The sequence below is a fragment of the Rhinoderma darwinii genome, chromosome 8 (assembly GCF_050947455.1).
Source record: "Rhinoderma darwinii isolate aRhiDar2 chromosome 8, aRhiDar2.hap1, whole genome shotgun sequence".
Lineage (NCBI taxonomy): Eukaryota > Metazoa > Chordata > Amphibia > Anura > Rhinodermatidae > Rhinoderma > Rhinoderma darwinii.
In genome coordinates this window covers 87,585,559-87,599,763 of record NC_134694.1, presented here as the reverse complement: position 1 = coordinate 87,599,763, position 14,205 = coordinate 87,585,559, and positions in this window count along the sequence as shown.

Sequence of the window (14,205 nt, the reverse complement as noted above, 5' to 3'; positions counted from 1 at the left end):
GATTTTCAGTTTTTTTTTAAATATAATCTATCTGTCACTGGTAAAATTAACCTAGCCTAAAAATTCTAGACTGTTCATGTCTTTGACAGTGGGCAAACTTACAAAATCAGCAAGGGATCAAATACTTATTTCCTTCACTGTATTGCTTATTAGCATCAGATTAAAAAACAAAAATCAATTCCAGCATAGTTTTGAGCATTTTAAATTTACTGTGTAGCATGAATAACATGTTACCTTTATTCTATAGGTTGGTACGATTATGGCAATACCAAATTGGCAAATATTTCTTTAATGTTTTACTACTTTTGCACAATAATAGTACATTTTATGGAAATGAAATCGTTTTTATGTTGTTGCATTCCAAGAGCTACAAATTTTTTATTTTTCCGGAGATGTAGCTATATGTGGTCTTGTTTTTTTTGGATACATATAATTTATTCATTCTCTTCTATGAATTTTGTTTGGGAGGGGAATGAAAAAAAAAGTAATTCCTCTGTTGTTTTTTGCATTTTTTTTTACATTAAATAATGTTTGAACTTTATTATACAGGATGTTACAATAGCAGCAATACCATAAATGTGTATTATTATTATTATTATTATTTTTACACTTTTGCTATGTAGAACCACTCTGTATGGTAAAAAGAATTGTTTTCATTTTTTTTTTTTACTGTGGACACTTTTTTTTATTCTTAATGAACGTTATTAAACTTTGATTAACTATTTTTTTTGTCCCACTAGTGGACTCCAAAATGTGCTCTACTGTGGAGTGTGCGGGCACAGCTTCTGTGCTTGTGTCATTCACTGGTCGTACCATTAGGTCCCATTAAAGTCAAAAGACCGCAATTAAGACATAATGTTACAACCATTTACGCGAACGGGTAAAATCCCCAGCGGTGATGTGCAAGTTTTCCTCCCCGGTCTTTGCTTATTTGCCCGGAGCGACGATGTGCTGTACTTCCACATGTCCCCTGCAGCCAATCACCGGCTTCTAGGGTCACGTGTCGTACATAATTACCTCACCGCTGAGACCATCGATTTGCGGCAGCGTTCATATGCAGCCTTGCAAGCCAAGGTTCTGGTTACCAATCATAATTCAGTGGATATCTGACTACAGTTTACATTTGATGTAATTCAGTTTGAGATTAGTTCCATACAAATGGTATGGATCAGTAAAGGTGATTATACACTTTAGAAAGCTTTCGGGCAACTCCACCATTAACATGCATGGAATAGAATGGAAAAGAGAATAAGCCACTGCCAAACCCCTCTGACAGCAGCTAATCTCCCACGGGAACATCAGATTGGGCATGTTAAATTACAACATGTCCGATACTTCTTTCCCCTAACATATATGGATCCCGATCTCCCAGTCTCAGTAAAGGTGACCATACTCTTTAGATATCTGTCAAGCAACCAATTGTTCGGCCGACAGCTATTCCTATATAATAAAAGTGCACATAAAAACAAACACCTGTGTCCAGAATACGATCAACAGTATTACACAAGAATCCTATTATCGAATTACTATAGTTGTCCCATTTGTAAATGCCTTCATATTCCCATTTTCCATAACTACCCTGTTTATAAAGGGACCATTATATTCTTCTTTTCTATTATATCACTTTTGTAAGGCTCTGTTTACACTACTGTCTTATGTGCTTTACTTCTATAAAGGAGCCATAACAGCGATGCCAGATTCATTTTCACATGGATACCGGCAAATGCTGACAGATCCATTTGACTATAATGGGGTTCATCGGGGTTATTATATTTTTGACAGAAAGCAGCGCTGTGATATTTTTGCTGTTTAAAATACCAGAAAGGGTGATGGAGGCTCTAAACACAAATGTTAATGTAAATGTTACATCTTCCATTTTTATTTCCATCTTCCATCTTCATTTTCTCACTGACTATTATAGTAATTGTTCATATACAGTATAATATAATCATTATAACAGCCTAATATTATATAGCGATATTCACTTGAACCAGCTTGGTGCATTGTGGCCCCTGCAGTAGCCAGATGTTACATTCCAGTGAATGGGATTTAAACATATATACATTTGTACAATGCAGCAACACACTGTAAGTTTCCTAAAGCATGCTGACATTTTTCTTTCAAGGCAGAGATAGGTGGCCCTACACAGGAATGTCTCTCTCCATTTAAGTCAAGGGAAGTAGGGAAATATAATAAAATTTTATCTGAATATTTAATGCTTGCATATTTATCTTAGTGCTTGCAGAGATTTCCATATCACAGCATATCCTATCGCTGGTGGATATGTATGCCACAAAAACCACATGACCCCATTTTTTCCAGGCAGTACTAGGATTGCAGTTCCCACAGAAGCAATTTTAGGAACATTTCCAAAAACGACTTCTTTAAAGCATGTTTCCCTTTTTTACATTTCACAGTTTCCATATAAAATTGATCTTTATAAAAAGTTGAGCAACTTTATAAATACATTTCATCACTCATAATATACTGATCCTGAGCCTGTGTTGTAGTTCTGTGCTACATTCACAATTCTGCATGCTTCAGAGCTTAAATCTCCCAGCATTGTTTTCTGGCTCTATCTCTGCTCTTGTAATGCATTTACAAAGTAATCCATATTTTTATGTAGATAATATCTATATACAATTTGTAAACTGTTGTTCAAAGTGATCATGTAAGGAAAAACGTTGCTGCAGAGAACATCAAAATTCGATGTATTAACACCGATTTAACATCTCCCTTCCAATCCATTACCAAAACATGTAAAAACAAATGTAAGGGTATGTTCACACGACTTATTTTCGTCCGTTTTTCAGGCCATAAACGGCCGAAAAATGGCCGAAAATTCGGGAGCAGAATGCCTCCAAACATCTGCCCGTTGATTTTAATGGGAAAAGCGGCGTTCTGTTCCAACGGGCCATTTTTTTATGTGGCCGCGTAAAAAACACCAGCGAAAAAGAAGTGCATGTCACTTCTTGAGCCCTTTTTGGAGCAGTTTTTCATTGACTTTATAGAAAAACAGCTCCAAAAACGGCCAAAAAAAAAGCTGCGAAAATCGTGAGTAGCTTAAAAAAACGTCTGAAAATTAGGAGCTGTTTTCCATTGAAAACAGCTCCACATTTTCAGACGTGTTTGAGTTTGTGTGTGCACATACCCTTATAGTAAAGACAATATTTTATCAAATCGGAGCAGCTTTCATCATGCCGTTTCCATTTATTTCATAACACTGCCCAATACACATAAGAATCCCCTATAGTGTCTATAAGAGCCTTCCTGTATCACCTACACTTCACAAGTTTAGTTGTGGATTTATGTCTTGTGTCTCTACTTCCTTTCAACTTAATCCTTACTTTTCCTGATGATGGAAGAGTTATGTCCTTAGGTGACTTGTCGGGTTGTATATACTCCTGTCTACTCAGTACAATGGATCACACAGTACATCAAACTGCATTACAACAAATGCCATCACAGCAAAGACACCTGGAGGATTTCTGCACTGGGACATGCTGTATGCTATAAGATTATATAGCTACTAGAAGTACATATAATATTAAATGTCTCACCAATGAAAGTTTATCTCCCAATGTTTGCAGCTTAATCTTTTATTGGCCCATGTCTGCCCATTCAAATAAAAAGCTCTTTTATGGGTGATTGCTGAGTAATAATCAAGTGTAAATAAGATAGTGTAGGAGCTATGTATGTTCTGTTCTCTGGCTGCAAACAATAGGATCTTGTGGAACAACATACAAATTCATTCTAATAACTCTCCCTATTTTTCCATGAAAAAAGCCAGCAAGGGATAGCAGTGTCCTTCAAAATAGCGTAAATATAATCTATTTAATGGCTTAGTCATTACAGACGTTTCTTGTATTTTTGTCCCACAATTTAGTGACAATAGACTTTTCTGTTATTAACCTATGTAAAGTGCTACTCTGGAAATATATGAATATAGCTTAAATTACAGAGCACTAAACTCTTAAAGAAGCACTCCGGCAATTATTTTTTTTTTACACATATAATGCTAACTTACCAGCAATATTCTAGCAGAGTCATTTGTTTCTTCCCAGCTTAGTTGCAGCTATACGTTTTGATTTTTAACCCTTTCATTATGGGCATCAACAGGGCCTTCCATAGTTCATATACTACCACATGTTATATAAAGAATTTACTACGACAAGGTATATAAACCATATTCTACAGTAGGTTACATAAATCATACACTACAACAGGTTATATATGGGACTCCAGCCCTGGAGAAGCTCCTGACGTCACTGTCCATATTTGGACAGTGATGTCAGAAGCTTTGAGATGCCGGAGTCCCCGGCCAGATTCTGACCCTGGAGGAGCCCCTAACATCATTGTGATGTCAGGGCCTTCCACAGGGCTACAGTCCGCAGGCAGAGAGCCCTTTGTATATGGACAGTGATGACGGGAGCTTACCAATGTATACATTTAACATATACCCGTGATGGATGCCATACAGTGAAATCCGTCACCCATAGACTCCCATGTTAAAAAAAATGTATACCACGCGATATTGTTTTTTTTGCGGGATACTTCAGCATTGAATAGCGTATCCATCCTTAAAAAAATTGCTCTTTTGGCCTCCGTCGAGCAAATGGAGCCCTATAGACATGTTTAGTGTGTACGTCAGGAGCTTTCCTATTGTACACGCTAAACATAGGGCCAAAATGTGATGTGAACAGGGCCTTATATGATTTACATACTACAATATGGTATATGATCTACAACAGGTTAGATATAACATATACTACAACAGGTTATATAGCCCATACACCAAAATCTTATTCTGCATTTTGTAAAATATTATTTTATGAATTTATGTACAAACTTCGGCTTCTTTATTTTACCACCCAAAAGAATGGGAAATCTTGGAACACTACCACAGCGTGTTTGAATTGACTGCTTTGAAATATATGAAGCATGTACAATCTAAAATGCTTCTTTTCATTGATGATGATCACCTATAATAGCATCATTGTTAAAATATTTGTTCAGGTTCAGTATCTTCATATTCTCAGTGTTGTCTGAAGCTGTCAACCTCATCCAACTACTATAACAACTGAGATTTGAGAAAATCTAGACAAGCCTTCTTCTAAACAACTAAGAAATTAATTTGTGAGCTTTTATATTGGGAATTTCAGTCTAGACAAAAAGACCTCTTAACAGTTGAAAGAAGGATTGTTTTTTTAATTCATTTTAACCCTCTCTTGGTGGAAATCTGCCTTGTTTAGATTGGCATCGACTTTTGGAATACATAATTGCCATACTATCTTTTATCCATTTCAATCACGCCAGACTGATAATTACTGGTGTCTCACTTGTCAGTTTGGCTGCACTGAATCACACAGGAGATATTTGGAGACTTGGTGTTACATTTGGAGGAAGGAATAAACAAGACAAAACACTAACCAATGTAGGAAATTCTAAACGGTACCGCAGCTGAGTTTGTCAACGTAGAATAATTTTGGTTGTATCAATATGTTATGTGGATTTACAGATGTTGCAGGTGTAATTTGTCATTTAAAGTGCCACTGTCAGCTGTAAAATGCCTAGGATTAGATAGGACAGAGTTTGTGGATTCTGTTCGCCCCTTTCACAGTCCATGTCAGTCAGTGGTGCCAAATATTATAGGAGTATATATGTCATAAAGGGTCTATGGACCCACTGGGCCATACCGCCTTGGCGGTAAGGCAGCTGGTCAACAGGGTGCAGGAAAATGTCTATAGTTCGTAAATAGGATACCTGTGGCAGCACGGACAGTAGCTTAGCAGGAACTAGGCAGCAGGTGGACGACAGGCGTGGGTAGGCAGTCAAGCGTTGTATCCAGCACGGCACGGCAATAGCAAGCACGGCACTAGATCGGGATATAGGAACAGGAGCAGGAACGGGAAACACTGGGAGCAGGAAACACTAAGGGACCAATTTGCATAGACAGACTAAGGGATACACAACAACGCTCAGGCATCGAACTAGGGGGCTGGACCCCTCTTATAGTCCAGGGTACTCATGGGTCAAAGATCGTCCATGATGTCCGGTGTGCGCGCTGCCCCTTTAAGAGCGGGGACGAGCGTGCGCGCGCACCCTACGGGATCCGGCAGAGGTGAGTGGATGCAAGCTCTGGCGTCTCCTGAGGAGGAGGCTGGGGCCAGCGCTTTCCGACTCGTGGCTGCGGCTGTCAGCGGGAGGTTGGAGCTGACAGCCTGCAGCCACGGACATTACAATATACACTGTGGGTTATACCTAGTAAAGGGCATGAGCGAACTGTGATATGATGATTAAAAGAAACACCAAACAGAGAATCCCTGTGTTATTCCCCCTCACCACCCCATGTCCTTTTCTAGTCAAATCACATCCGTTTTACCTGGTGTTCCTTTAAAGAGGACCTGTCACCTCTCCTGACATGTCTATTTTAGTAAATACTTGTATTCCCCATGAAATAGAAATTCTGAAAAATATTTCTCAGAACTCTTTGTTGTGTCATTCCTCTGTTATTCCTCCTAGAAATGTAAAAATAAATTGACAACTAGGTATTATAATTCCCCATGTAAAAGTGGCATGTCTCTACACAGTCTCACTCATTAATCACTGATTGGACATTGTCAGTTTATGTAGGGACACACCCCCAACTGGTAAAACATAGTGGTCAATTCATTCATTCATAACTGTCTGGGAAGAATAATAGAGGAACGGCAGAACATAGAGTTCTTAGAAAAGATGCTCCAGAATTGTTATTTTATAAGGAATACAATTATTTACTAAAGCAGACATGTCAAGAAAGATGGCAGGTCCTCTTTAAGAAAAGTTAATCTGGGGAGAATTTAACAACGTTTCTACTCAAGTTTTCGAGTATAGAAATGTCGCAAATGGCCTAAAAGTTAAAAAAATTACACTTTTGGGTCATTTTCACTGCTATCACCACTTTTAAAAAAGTGAGTGCAGTTTAGCAGAAGGATGCGTGGCCACCGTGGCCAGACGCTTTTACTACAATTTATGCCACAGACAGCCGAAGATGCGACATATTTATTAAGAGGCGTGTGTCTCTTAATACTGTATATTTGCTGCATCTTACTCCAGCGTGTTTCTTCGTAAGACTGGCATATTAAATGCCAGTCTCGATACATCTCAACCTATTTCTTTAAATTTTTCTCAGTCAGTACTGATCATAGTATAAGGTCAGCTATATGATAAGAAAATATTTAGCATGAACAATATTTGCTGTTGTAATGATGGGGGTAAGGAAACAGACAAGTGAGCCCTAATCTACCCGCCACTCAGTCCCTGCCTACTTGCAACGACCCGCCCTAGGCGACGGGGTACAACTGGGCGACGGTCCCTACGCTCAATAAGTGCCCGACAGACAAACAGACAAGGGTACACAGAAGCAAGGGAAAAGGGGCAGTTGCCCACCCCTCTGTCAGAAACAATATTGACAGGGACCCCATGGAGACGCAGGATGTGTTTGACAAACAAGGTAGCTAACGTCTTAGCATTGGGTAGTTTTTTGAGGGGCACAAAGTGGCACATCTTACTGAAGCGGTCTACTACAACCCACACCACCAACTTGCCTTGAGATGGAGGCAAATCGGTGATAAAATCCATGGAGATATGGGTCCAAGGTCTCTGGGGAATGGGCAAAGAACGTAGTAAGCCCGCTGGTCGAGACCTGGGAGTCTTGGACCTGGCACAAACTTCACAAGCGGCGACGTAGGCCTTAACGTCTTTAGGCAACCCAGGCCACCAATAGTTTCTGGCAATGAGGTGCTTGGTACCCAGGATGCCTGGATGACCAGATAGTGCAGAGTCATGATTTTCCCTAAGTACCCTTAGCCGGAATTGCAGGGGAACAAACAGCTTGTTCTCAGGAAGGTTCCTGGGAGCTGAACCTTGATCAGCAGCAATTTCAGAGACTAAATCAGAATCAATAGAGGAAATGATTATACCTGGAGGCAAAATACAAGCAGGATCTTCCTCCGAAGAAGGGCTGGCCATGAAGCAACGCGACAGTGCATCAGCCTTAATATTTTTAGACCCAGCCCTATAGGTAACCCAAAAATTTAATCTGGTAAAAAATAACGCCCATCGAGCTTGTCTCGGGTTTAGCCTCCGGGCAGATTCTAGGAAAACCAGATTCTTGTGGTCGGTAAGGACCGTTACCTGGTGCCTAGCCCCCTCCAGGAAGTGGAGCCACTCTTCAAATGCCAATTTAATGGCTAAGAGTTTGCGGTTGCCAATATCATAGTTACTTTCAGTGGGCGAAAACTTCCTGGAGAAGTAGGCACAGGGACGGAGATGGGTGAGGGACCTGGTACCTTCCTGACATGCTCAATGTGGGAGGACCAGTCCTTGGAAAACACAAGTATGTCATCAAGGTACACTACAAGAAATACCCCCAGGTAATCTCTTAAAATCTCATTTATGAAATTCTGGAAGACCGCGGGAGCATTACACAACCCAAAGGGCATGACGAGGTATTCGAAATGACCTTCGGGCGTGTTAAACGCAGTCTTCCACTCATCCCCCTCTTTGATGCGGATAAGGTTATACGCCCCCCGTAGATCAAACTTAGGGAACCATTGGGCCCCCTGAACCTGATTAAAGAGATCAGGAATCAAAGGAAGGGGATACTGGTTCCTTACAGTGACCTTATTCAAGTTACGGTAGTCAATGCATGGCCTAAGACCACCATCCTTCTTCCCTACGAAGAAGAAGCCAGCACCTACCGGAGACGTAGAGGGTTGAATGTAACCCTTGGCCAGGCATTCCTGGATATACTCTCTTATGGCTTCACGTTCGGGACAAGAAAGATTAAATATCCTACCCTTAGGGAGCTTAGCTCCTGGTACCAAATCGATAGCGCAATCGTATTCTCTATGAGGAGGTAACACTTCGGAGGCCTCCTTAGAGAAAACATCAGCGAAGTCCTGAACAAACTCAGGTAGTGTGTTCACCTCCTCAGGGGGAGAAATAGAATTAACAGAAAAACATGACGTCAAGCATTCATTATCCCATTTGGTAAGATCCCCAGTATTCCAGTCAAACGTGGGATTATGCAACTGCAACCAGGGAAGGCCTAAAACCAAATCGGACTATAATCCCTGCATCAACAGTACATAGCACTGCTCCAAATGCATGGAGCCAACAAGGAGTTCAAAAACAGGGGTATGCTGTGTAAAATAACCATTAGCAAGAGGAGTGGAGTCGATACCCACTACCGGGACAGGTTTAGGCAAATCAATCAAAGGCATAGCTAGAGACATAGCAAATTCCACAGACATGATATTAGCAGACGACCCTCAATCCACGAAGGCACTGCCGGTAGCAGAACTACCACCAAAAGAGACCTGAAAGGGAAGCAAGATTTTATTACGTTTCATATTTACGGGAAATACCTGTGCGCCCAAGTGACCTCCCCGATGATCACTTAGGCGCGGAAGTTTTCCGGCTGCTTATTCTTACGCCTAGGACAGGTGTTCACTTGATGCTTGTCATCCCCACAATAGAAGCAGAGACCATTCTTCCTGCGGAACTCTCTACGTTGTTGGGGGGACACGGAGGCCCCGAGTTGCATAGGTACCTCCGAGTCTTCCGTGGAAGAACGAAGCAACGGAACCTCGGGAGGCATCATGGGGGAGTAAGAGAAAAATGTTCAAGTCGTCGTTCCCTGAGACGTCGGTCAAGTCGTACCGCTAAAGCTATAACCTGGTCTAGGGAGTCAGAAGAGGGATAGCTAACTAGCAGGTCTTTCAGGGCGTTCGACAGACCCAACCTAAACTGGCACCTTAAGGCAGGGTCATTCCACCGAGACGCTACGCACCACTTCCTAAAGTCAGAGCAATACTCCTCAACAGGTCTCTTACCCTGACGTGAGGTCACCAGCTGACTCTCGGCAAAGGCAGTCCTGTCAGTCTCATCATAAATGAGTCCGAGAGCAGAAAAGAAAAGGGGCAGTTGCCCACGGCAACACCGTGAGCAACAAGAGTGGTGAACGAGCCGAGTCAAACCAGGAGTGTATGAGGTACCAAACGCAGAGCAGGAGAGTAGTGAACATGCCGAGTCAAACCAGGAGTGTATGAGGTACCAAACGCAGAGCAGGAGAGTAGTCAGTAAGCCAGGGTCAATATGAAGCAGGGTCAAATAGTTCAAGAAGCTGCAGCAGGGCCAGGAAACCAACAGAGAAGAATCACAAGCAAGGAGGAACAGGAAAGGCAGATATAAATAGACAGAGGGCGGGAGCTAGCTCCGTCTGGCCAGGCTGTGATAGGCTCTCCCACTCCTAAGCCTGCCATCCTGAGTGGTGGAAGATGGAGTCAGTCTCACAGACATAGAAGCAGGTGCAGACTTATTACCTATGGGTGTGGATACAGAAGCTGTGCCTGGCAGATCCTTAACATTTGGTTTTGCCGTAATCATATTGACCTGCAGAATAATGTTAACTTGCCATTTTTACCGCACGATGAACGTCATAAAAACAAAACCTCAAAAAAATGTAGGAATCGCTCTTTTCCTCCCATCCCACCCCACAAAGAAATCTTTCCCACTACATTATATGGTACAATAAATTATGTGAAAATCTGCAACTCGTTCCGCAAAAAAACAAGTCCTCATATAGCAATATTTATGGAAAAATAAAACAGTTATGGCTTTTGGCAGGTGGGGAGGAAAAATTTAAGTGAACATCCGAAAAATGGCTCTGGCGGGAAGGGGTTAAGAAGCTATTCTCCCTTTTGAAATATTGCTTCCAGGGGAGAATAGCTCCATAATACGGCAACTGACGAAGAATGCCACAATTCCTACATATGCAATTGGAGGCATACACCGGTACACTACAGCTCCGTATAACTCGGAGGTTGCATGGAACCATAATACAGCGAGTCTATGAGGCCTAAGGCTGTAGGACTATTACTTCAGCAATAATACAAATGCACAATGCTTTGCAATGTTGACATAACAACATGAACAATTACAATTCTTTGAACTTGTTTGGTTCTAAATGTCAAATAAAAATGCTTGATGTGTCCCTATTAAACATTTGAGGTCTTCTGCCAAAGTCAACATGTTAAAGACCTATAATTCTTCATGAAGACTGACTTACCATGAAAGTATTATTTTGTCCACCACAGTAGAAGTAAGATGTGATTAAATATTGAGTATTTATTTTATGAATTTATACACAGCACCATTCAGGCAAGGAACAAATAAAACAATTATGAAGATTGAGTAATAGCAAAAGTTGAGCCTAATCTGGATGCATTACTGGTTATTACGCACACAAATTATGAAATGAAATGTGATCTATACTTCTGGGTGCACAGAAAAAGCTAGACGAGGCTCTAGAAAATAAATAAGGTGAAAAGGAAGTTACAAAATTAGTGTTGTAAGGAATGATAGGCTGTAAACGGTTGTACGGCACAGATAAATGACTATGCAGTAATCTCCACGCCGGCAGTATGAGGGAATATATAATAATAAGAGATGATGCTTTACAATCTCTGTGACTTTATAAATACAGTATATGAAAACCGATACAAAGGTACATTGCAGAGATGGTTTTCTATTATGTTCTTGTTTTAAGGAGCAGAATTTAGTGCGGCTCCATCAACATCAGTTAAACCTACATGAGTTTATTTTTCTAACAGAAAATATCTCTGCCTACTTTGTAGGTAAAGAGTCACCTCTGAAACTCTACTGCCTATGGGCACAACCCTACTGTGCGTAATGACACATCCAACCTTGTGTACATCAAAGTGTATTTATATATTCAGGATCTGATGATCTTGATTGCATTCTGTGTTTTAGAATTCATTATGCCTGAGCTGTATTCATAACTGCCATTGTGGTAGGTGTAGGCACACTAATGTTCACACAGAGATTTTTGACAAGTTTTTTGACGCGGAAAAAGCGCCGCAAAACTCGTCAAAAACGGCCCGAAAATGCCTCCCGTCTAGCGGGAGAAAGAAGGGACATGCCCTATCTTCGGGCGTTTAGGCCTCTGACCTCCCATTGACATCAATGGGAGGCAGAGAAAGCGTATTTCGCAGCGTTTTATGCCCGCGGCGCTCAATGGATGTGGGCGAAAAACGCCGCAAAAATCGGCGTGCAGGGAGAGGAAAATCTGCCTAAAGATTCAAAAAAATCTAATTTTGAGGCAGATTTTCCTCCTACAAAAAACTCAGTGTGAACCCAGCCTAAAGCATCCTGATTTTTGTCAGGCAGTCCCATTTCTTCTCAGTCAGTGTCCATGCAGTAATGCAAGAAGAATAGTGGTATCCAAACAGCAGTGCCATTCAGACTACTCAATACCACACAAATAGAAAGCAGAGAGGGAAATCAATGGCAACTCTTCAGACCTTTAAACTACATTATATTATTTAATAAAGCAATCATAGAAAGTATATTCATTCTTCTAGAGTATTTTTTTTTTTTAAATAAGTAATCCTGATACAGAAATTCCAATCCTTTTATAGTATGGGGACATTTATCAAAACTAGTGCAAAGAAAAAGTGGAGTAGTTGCCCAAAGCAACTAATCAAATTGCTTCTGTCGTTTTCAAAGGGGCTTCTGTAAAATGAGTGCTTGAACCTGATTGGTTGCTATAGGCAGCTACTCCACAATGATAACATTTTGGAAGTATGCAGTTATGACTGTGGGGAATTTAATGCATACCGGCTTCTAAGCTCCCCCTAGAGGTTGCTAAAGGCAGTCAGAATTTTATCATTTCATTTTGATGTCTATGCAGGGGATAAGGAGCTCTCTATCAGTTTAACTGAGCTCCAACCACTATAAGGCTATGTTCACACAGGACAGATACGCTGTGTAAAAGCACACAGTGTATCCGCCCTGGACGCCGCAGAAAATTCTGTCCGAGAAACCACACCAAATTATGGTGCAGTTTTTCGGCCAGAATGTCCGCTGCAGAAAACTGCATGTAAAGTTAAATAAAAGTTTCATACTTACCTAGCTAGTGCGACGCATCCGTCTTCCATCCTGCAGCCCGGAAACTGGGATAACGTTTCATCCTATGTGACTGCTGCAGCTTGTGATTGGCTGCAGCAGTCACATGGGATGAAACGTCATCCCTGGAGGCCGGTCTGGACGAAGAAACACAGAATTCTGGGTAAGCATAAGATTTATTTTTTCTGAGTTCCATTTTTGTGCGCCAGAACCGCTGCTTTTCTGCCGCAAAATCTACTATTTGTTGCGGTTTTTACCTCCACATTTAATTCAATAGTGAAAACTCACAACAAATAAGCAGCAATTACGCAAATACAATTGACATGCTGCAGATTGAAAAAAACGCACCGCAGGTCAAATTCGGGAAGTTTTTTCTGCTCAGCATTCAAGGAAGGGAAGGATGGACCTTGATGGCACGAATGATGTCGGTTGGGTAGTTACTCCTGGAACACTCTTTAAAAGTAATTAATTTAAAGTGGTTTTCCAAAATGTTAAACATTTATTATAGATAAAGCTTGAAAATAAACCAAATTATAATATATTACCAAATCTGTGTCATTCCAGCACCACCGATACCCGCCTGTACCTAGTCCTTTCTATTTATCTTCCATATACGATGATGTGATGTCTATGAAACGTCACATCAGGTGATAGCGTATGATGTGATGTAAGCATGGATGTCATCAGGGCCGCCATCAGGGGGGTATTAGGGGTAGTGGTGTGAGGGGCCCGGCCAAACCTAATTGAAAGGGGGGCCCGGCAACTGCCGCGACATTCTTTTGGTAGGAAAAAACGGGCCCATGCAATGGGGCCCGTTTTTTTCACCAAAAGAATGTCGTGAGCTGCTGCTGCTGCGGGCCCCCTCCCCTCGTCATGGGGGGCCGTCAAACCGTCCGCCCGCGCGCGCGCACCCGATCGCGCGCACAAGGAAACTCCCGCGCGTGCGCACTCGCGAGCGCGCACCCACGAACGCCCGCACTCGAGACCGCCCGCGCGCGCACCCTCGATCGGTCGCACGCGCACCCGCGATCGGCCGCGTGCGCACCTGCGAACGAAGCGCAGCCGCGGACACACATGGACAAAACTTACCTGGAGCCTGGCTGGAGGTGAAGGACTGGACGTCTGGACTGAAGACCTCGCCTGGAAGACATCGCCGGAAGAGGACTGGAGTGGGAGCAGCTCTTCTGACACAGTGAGTAAATTATCTCAAAGTGCTGATCATGTATGGCCCTG